Source organism: Carettochelys insculpta, chromosome 4 (assembly GCF_033958435.1).
Source record: "Carettochelys insculpta isolate YL-2023 chromosome 4, ASM3395843v1, whole genome shotgun sequence".
In the NCBI taxonomy this organism is placed as follows: domain Eukaryota; kingdom Metazoa; phylum Chordata; order Testudines; family Carettochelyidae; genus Carettochelys; species Carettochelys insculpta.
This window is the reverse complement of record NC_134140.1, coordinates 101,398,998-101,407,493: the sequence shown is the minus strand read 5'-3', so window position 1 is coordinate 101,407,493 and position 8,496 is coordinate 101,398,998.

Here is an 8,496-nt window from a genome sequence, read left to right as displayed (position 1 = left end):
ATATATAGGGGTCAGAAGGTCAAATTTCAGCACTCCCTCTTGGTTGCTCACACCTGCTATAATCATAATGATATCTACATTTATGTGGCCTTCTTGGTTACTCTGGTACTTGACTTACCCCTGCCCCAGCCAACAGAGCTGTCATGCCACTTTCTGTTCCAGATGCCATAGTCCTGTTTTCTAACACTCTCAGCCATCACTGAAATGGTAGCCTGTCTTGTTGTCTAGATTATCTGGGAAAAAAAAAAACATGAGTCTTTAAGCATCTATTAACACCACACTCTCCCTAAACATACAACTAGCTGAGAGTAAACAAGATGGGCTAAGATGTCCAATCAAACAAAACTTCATGAATTTTCAGTAACTTCTAGTTACCTAAGGAAGGGAGCAAATTTTTTCCCTCCTCCATTGTAGCAATATAGAAGACATAACTAGAGAACTGTGAACATGATCTTATTCCCCCATGCCTCTTCCCAAACAGAGTAAAACAGCCTGAAGGATTACAATGCTTAGTATGTGGATCACAACTTTGCAAACTATAAATGTAAACCAGGCTCTGAAAACTTTCCGTAGTCTTGGACTGGGGGGAAAAAAAAACGTGAAATGCAGTGTTTCAGCTGAATTCCTCTGTAAGCGATAATACCAACCCTGAGCATTCAAGCATCATGTCATGCATGAATCCAAGCACTCATGCTGAACAGTCTCCAGTGCTGAAACAACCTATCGGCAATAATAATGTCGTGGACAGTAATGTCACCCTATGTTACAGTGCAGGGGTGCTCTACTATATAATCCTGTAACTAACAGCCATCACCTCATTGTTAATTACTAATTTCACAGCTAACTTCACAACACATTGAAGAGATAGTTGGTTCGATGCATAGACGCTGGCCTACAGGGCAGGAAACTGAACCCCCTGGTGCCAGCTGGGGCAGCTGTAGCCCGGAGGGGTGTACTACCAGGGAGAGGCCTACTACCATGTAGAAGACAAATGGTGCAACTACCCTGGGGCCTGCAGATTTAAAAGGCCTGTGGCAGCAGTGGCCAGGGCCCAGGGACCTTTACATTAGCACTGGAGTCCCAGGTGGTGTGCTGTGCCAATGAAGGGCTGGCAGGGGGAGTGTAGCCCGCAGCCCTGCCCCTTCCATCTGAGGCCTCGATCCTTCTGGGAGCGCAGAACCAGCTCCCACCCCCACGTGTTGCCCAGGGGTCCAGCAATTCTGTCTGCCCCCCTGCTCAGGGAAAATGGGTATATTCCTGGGCAGTCTTCACATGGACTGCTACTGAAGGTGGACAGTTATAAAGGTTTACTGGAATGCCGGAGGAACCCAACTCTCAGACTTCCCTCCCTTAGACACAGCAAGAAATGTCAATCCACTGGTGCTAGAGGAGTTTGTAGGTAACTTGTGCTACCTCAAAGCTTCCCCATCCCACAACAAACTTTCAAGCGTCAGACTTTGGTCTTCTGGATTATGCCAGATGATGCTGACAAAAGTATAGACAGCTTGAACATTCAATAGTCCATGCCACACACCATAATTGAAACCCATATTATTCAACTGAGTTCACATTAAACATGAAAATTAGTGTAGGTATTGATACAACGTATATACACTGATAATTGACTCTGCTGCATTGCATGAGTGTGAAGGCTCAATATTTGTATAAATGTTTGTAATCTAATAACTGAGAACAAAATAAACATGCACTTTATCTGTAACTTTTTTGTTTCACTAAATGTAATGTTTGGATGTTACCACCTCTGATCATGGTATTTTCTTTTTTTTTAAATTCACCTTGTTATAATGACAAGATTGTGACTGTTCACATGACATGACCCAAAACTACTGCAGTGTTTTAGCTCAGCTTGCCCAACAATAAGTTCTATGAAAATGAAGAACTTAAATAAAATCTCCTTTGCTAACTGCCATTATACATAGCTCAGTAAACTTAAACCTGCATTACTGAGCCATACCTCTGTATGCCACAAATGAAAACATAATTTGTTTCACCAACCTCATTCAGTAGATGTTATATTTACATTGTCAAAAAAGCCTCTCAGACGAAACAGAAAATCGCCTGACTGTATTCTCAGGGTAGGTAAACACAGCAAAGTTATTGTGAAATAACTTCATCTACACAACGCAACTGCTATTTTGAAAGAATTTTGAAATTTATTTTGTAATTGGTAAAATAACTAAGTGCTATTCCGAAATGCATTTTTGTGTGTAGCAGCATTATTTCAAAATAAGCTCTTCCAGAACAGCTTATTTCAAAATAAGGCTGCTGCATAGACATCCCTCAGAGCCCTTATTCAAATAAAATTCCCAGGAAAATCAATTGGCCAGATCCTGGCCCCTGGCACCACAGTCATGCAAAGGAGCCACAAATATGCCCTAAATAGGAAACTGAAGAGTCCGTGTCCTGCAGGATTGCCGTCATAGCAAGCATCCTGTCCCATGTAAGAAGTGGCCAAGGAAAGCTTCTCCCTCTGACTAAAGCAATCTTCAGACAGCAAAATGGTCGAGGGAAACCATTGTCAGACAGTAAAAGTGAGAGCAGCCTTAAGCTGAATAGAGGCTCAATTGGTTCCTAAACTGCTGATATTCGGGGAGTAGAGAGATGGAATATAGCCAAGTTTGAGTTCTACCTGCTGAGTGAAACTTGTGATTTTGAGCGAACCGAAGGAACAGGGACCCCAAAATAAAGAGATGTAATTCTGAATAGCTACAGTGAAAAACTGATGTTTTTCATTAAAGTGTTTGCAAAAAAGTGCATCCTCTTTGCCGCTGGAAAATTTCAGAATTTTCTAAATAGCTCCTATTCTAATCTCAGTTACAGCAATGTAAATCTAGAGTATTTTCCCTAATGAATCTGGTCTAATGGGATATTTTCCCTTGAGTAAATACTTCAGGACTGAGGCTTTTATCTTCACATTTTCTCTTCTATTGTATACTGAGACAGACTAGCAGCAATAGCAGGTAGGGGGAGCAAAAAGTAAAAAAGCGGAGGAAGTCAGTAGCAAAAAGGTGTTTAAACCAGCAGGTACTTTTCCAAGGGGAAGCTGAATGTGAAGATAAGACTTTGTTTGATGCTGCTATGCAGAAAATGAGGTACTTGATCCTTTTGTGATGCTAAGTGATTCAGAAGTTTCCTCTCTGCTGCTACACAGCACTAGAGAGCACGAAGCAGTGACAGGCACTGTGCAGTAGCACCTCGGCAGGATGTGAATACAAGTAACTTCCCACTAGTCTAGTCACCTTCTGAAAGATTTAAAATGGCCAGAAGCCATTCAGAGCTCAGAGATGGAAATACTTCACCACTACGCAAGAGACTCCTCTTTCCCAGCTGCTTTGCCTGCAATCTATTCCCTCTGCTGGCAGCTCTTCTCTGCTCATAGACACCACAGGAACCACGCCTCAGCTTCCCTACCCTCCACGCCCCCTTTGCAAACTACATCACTGAAGCCCACAGGCACTGCCTTCTCCAGCCTGCTTTCAGTGAGTGCCCAGATAAAGCAGAGCAACACGCGCTGGCGTGTGCACTGACCAGAGCAGGCCTGATCACATGTGCAATGTAGGTGATTGCCTAGAGCACCAACCTTTAAAGGGAACCAAATTAGATAAAAAAAAATCACTTCTATTTATTTAGAAACAAAAATATATATATTAATATGTTCTCTTATATCAAATATTGTACTTCTAAAACAGTGTATCATTGCATTGTCAGAAGTGAGCTACACATCTATCCCTCAATTTACGAATGGAATTTGTTCACTGAAGACTGTTTGAAAGGCGAAAATTCATAAACTGAAAATGGAGATGCCGGCGGAGCACTGGCTGTACCATGGATGCTTGGACGGAGTTGGTTCTTCAATGTAGCAAAAATAGCATTCGTAAATTGAAAATATCGGTATAAAGCTACATGGTTTGTTTTAGCAAAAAATTTGTAAATCAGATGTTTGTAAATCAAGGGATAGGTGTGTTATTTATTTCACATCGTGGAGCATGGTTGTGTATGTAAATACAATTAAAATGTGTCATGGCATAGCTTTAAAAAAGCACCACTTGGAAGCAGGGTCTGGTAGTTTAGTCATTCACAGTAGCCCAGCGTTCTCCAGTCATACAGCTGAGTCGGTGCTGCTTGCCACTTAGCGAAAGCTGGTCAAAGACACACAAAAGCTGTTCTGCCACAAGTCATGATGCTGAAGACGCTGTGCCCATGAAGCATCTGTATTGTGTTGAACTTGAAAAGTTTGGAAAGAGGTTTTAACAAGATTGTAATACCTACAACTTAGTTTGATCCAGCACAATACTCGTAAATTTAATCTCAAATAACATATCAGACCCCAAAATGAGTGGAATTTCAAATCTGAACTTGCAAAGGCCATTTGCGAGAGCAGCTGCATCTGCATGTCTGCTCACCCCTGGATTAAGGCACTCTAACCCAGCCACACACTGAACGAAAAAAACAGTGTACACCTTTCTAGGGTACTCTGGATAATTTAAAAAAGACACAACTAAATACACATCCTTTCACAAACATCACTCGAAGGCCGCATCTACACTAGCCCCCTCCTTTCGGAATGCAGTGCCTTATTTGCATAATGGCAGCCACGCGCGATTCGAAGAGTGCCGCTTTCGAAACACACTCTGCCTGTGTAGACAGGTCCCTTTTGAAAGGACCCCACCAGACTTTGAAAGCCCCTGCTTCCCATTTGGCTTTGGGAAGAAGGGGCTTTTGAAGTCCGGGGGGGTCTTTTTGAAAGGACCCCATCTACACGGGCAATGTGCATTTTGAAAGTGGCGCTTTCAAATTGCACACAGCTGCCATTATGCTAATGAGGTGCTGCATATTCATGATAGCATCTCATGAGCATCTGCCAAAATCCCTCATTACCATGCCCCTTCCAAAAGGAGGAGGTTAGTGTAGACGCAGCCTAAGAGTTTGCGATATAACAAGTTATTTTGCCTTACCATGACAGCCATAGCAAGTAATCCAGACCCCAAACCCTAACACAAATTAGATACCCCCTTATATATAAATACCCTGAATGGGGTTGCAATAAGTGCAGTGAAGGATTAAAGAGTATTGGTGTGCAATATATAACCAAATATCACAATTTTTGATTATTTAGTACCAAATCATTCTTTAATTCTCCTGGGCCGTGTCTACACTAGCCCCAAACTTCGAAATAGCCACGCAAATGGCCATGTCGAAGTTTACTAATGAAGCGCTGAAATTCATATTCAGTGCTTCATTAGCATGCGGGCGGCCGCAGCATTTTGAAATTGACGCGCCTCGCCGCCACGCGGCTCGTCCCGACGGGGCTCCTTTTCGAAAGGACCCCACCTACTTCGAAGTCCCCTTATTCCTATGAGCTGATGGGAATAAGGGGACTTCGAAGTAGGCGGGGTCCTTTCGAAAAGGAGCCCCGTCAGGACGAGCCGCGCAGCGGCGAGGCGCGTCAATTTCAAAGTGCTGCGGTCACCCGCATGCTAATGAAGCACTGAATATGAATTTCAGCGCTTCATTAGTAAACTTCATAATGGCCATTTGCGTGACCATTTCGAAGTTTGGGGCTAGTGTAGACGTAGCCCTGGAGATTCCTGGAAGAAATGCCTGCTCAAAAGAAAATAAAAATTAAATTCTCAGCTCTGTCGCTGCTGGGCTAGATCTAACTTCTCACTGGAAAATAAAGAAGCCAAACTGAAGAGGAATAGAGCCAAAAAACATGGATGGTAGTTGTGGGAGAAAAATCACAAGCTAAATACATACCCTCAAAATAGAAAGAGCCCAAAGAGCTAGGTTTTTTGTTTTTTAATTCAACACTCAAAGCACATTCCCTTGCAGAAACACCCAGCGCACCTACCCGGCCACGCTTTTTGCATTTGTTGAGACATGCCTGGTGTGACAAACGTAAAAAACAGTTACTCGCCATTGTAATTGTTGTTCTTCAAGATGTGTTGCTTGTATCTATTTGAGTTAGGTGCACATGTAGCCCACACCCCCATGTGTGGTTCAGTGTCCCATGTAATGGTATCTAAACCACTTCACAGAGCAAGAATATGTCTGCTACAGCCTAACATGTGAGCCAGCTAACCTTCAGCTCAAGCTGTAGTGGTGCCTGCACTAAGCTCCAGAGGGCCCAGGTTGGAGCCTGCCTGTGGGCAGTTATACATACACACACTTGTGCACAGCTGCGAACGTTTTCCCTAGCAACTAGCCAGCAGGATCTGCTGAGGAGCCCCCAGGGGTGGCATCCATGCAAAACCTATTTATGAACATAAGAACAGCCATACTGGGTCAGACCATAAGTCCATCATGCCCAGTATACTGTCTTCCAACAGTGGACAACGCCAGGTGCCCCAGAGGGAATGAACAGAACAGGTAATCATCAAGTGATCAATACCCTGTTGCCCATTTCCAGACTCTTGCAAACAGAAGCTAGGGACACCGTCAGTGTCCATCCTGGCTTACAGCCATTGATGGACCTATCCCCCAGGAGTTTATCTAGTTCTTTTTTAACCTCTACTATACACTCGTCCCTCACTATATGAGCACAATTGGTTCCCAACTTTCTGCTCAGGGGCAGAAACTCATTAAGAGGGACACCGAATTCCTATTAAGTTACACGTAAAAGTCTGTAGCAGCAACGAAGGGTCCTGTGGCACCTTATAGACTAACAGAAAAGTTTTGAGCATGAGCTTTCGTGAGCACAGACTCACTTCATCAGATGCACTGTCTGTGCTCACAAAAGCTCATGCTCAAAACTTTTCTGTTAGCCTGTAAGGTGCCACAGGACCCTTCGTTGCTGTTACAGATCCAGACTAACACGGCTACCCCTCCGATATGTAAAAGTCTCTGATTAGTTCCTATGGCTCCTAACTTGGGGAAGACGGGGCAGCAGGTGGCGCTGCTTTTGAAAGGTGAGTGAACCTTGGGTTGGGGAGGGTTAAAGGCTGTGGGTAGTTTGGGGCTGTGAGTGGGAAGGAGGGTTAAAATCTGGTGGTGGGTTGGGAGGGTTTCAGGCTGCCACGGTTTGGGGCTGGCAGGGGGTCAGGTGGCCTGGCTGCAGGGTAGTAAGGGGGTCCACAGGGGTCAGGCTGCGGGTGTTCCAGGCAGCAGGGGTGGGGTCTGGCCACAGGGGTTACAGGCGGCAGCAGGGTTTGGACATGGGGCCAGCAGGTGTGTTGGGTTGCAAGGCTGCGGGGTGTACAGGCCCAGTGGGGAGCTGGGGGGGTGTCTGGCCATGGGGGGTACAGGAGACCATGGGGGGGTATGACCGCAAGGCCATGGGATATATAGGTGGCAGCAGGGTCTGGCTGCGGGGCTGCCGGGGGTATAGGTGGCAGGGGAGGGGTTCAGGCTGTGGGGCCGGTAAGGGGGTCAGGCTGCCACAGTTCAGGGCTGCAGGGGTTGTCAGGAAGTGGGGATGGCAGGGGCGACAGGCTGCCATGGTTTGGGGCTGACGGGGAGTACAGGCAGCAGGGGGTGTCAAGCTGTGGGGCCAGCAGGGGGTCAGGCTGCAGCAGGTTGGTGAGACTGGGGGGTTGGAGCCACAAGGAGGAGGGTAAGGCTCGTACGAGCAGGGGGGAGCTCGCTCATAGAGTGAACTAAGGTAGGTAAATGTGTCCATCATTTAAGCGACTACTCGAAAATGAAGTACTCGTTTAACAAGGGATGAGTGTATTCTTGGTCTTCACAACATTCTCCAGCAAGGAGATCCCCAGGTTAACTGTACATTGTGTGAAAAAATGTTTCCTATTGTTTTAAACCTGCTGCCTATTAATTTCATTTGGTAACCCCTAATTCTTGTGTTGTGAGAAGGAGTAAATAACAATTCCTTATTTATTTTGTCCACACCAGTCATGATTTTATGTACCTCAATCATATCCCCCACCCAAACATCTTTTTTTCCACGCTAAAAAGTCCAGTCTTTTTAATCTCTCCTCATATGGTAGATGTTCCATACCCTTAATAATTTTTGTTGCCCTTTTCTGAACCTTTTCCAATTCCACTACATCTTTTTTGAGACGGGGTGATCACATCTGTGCACAATATTCCAGATGTGAACGTACCATGGATTTATACAAAGGTAATATGACATTTTCTGTCTTATCTATTCCTTTCGGAATGATTCCCAACATGCTGACTGCCGCTGCAGAGTGGATGTCTTCAGAGACCTATCCACAATGACTCCAAGATCTTTCTTGAGCGGTAACAGCTACATCAGACCCCATCATTTTTTATATATAGTTGGGATTATATTTTCCGAAGTGCATTACTTTGCATTTATTAACACTGAATTTCATCTGCCATTTTGTCGCCCAATCACCCAATTTATTAAGATCCTTTTGTAGCGCATCACAGTCTACTCTGGACTTAACTATTTAGAGTAGTTTTGTATTATCTAAAAATTTTGCCACCCAGCCCACCTACCACATCTCAGCTCCCTCTTGTCTACCACTACAAACAAGCAGTCATGTAGCACTT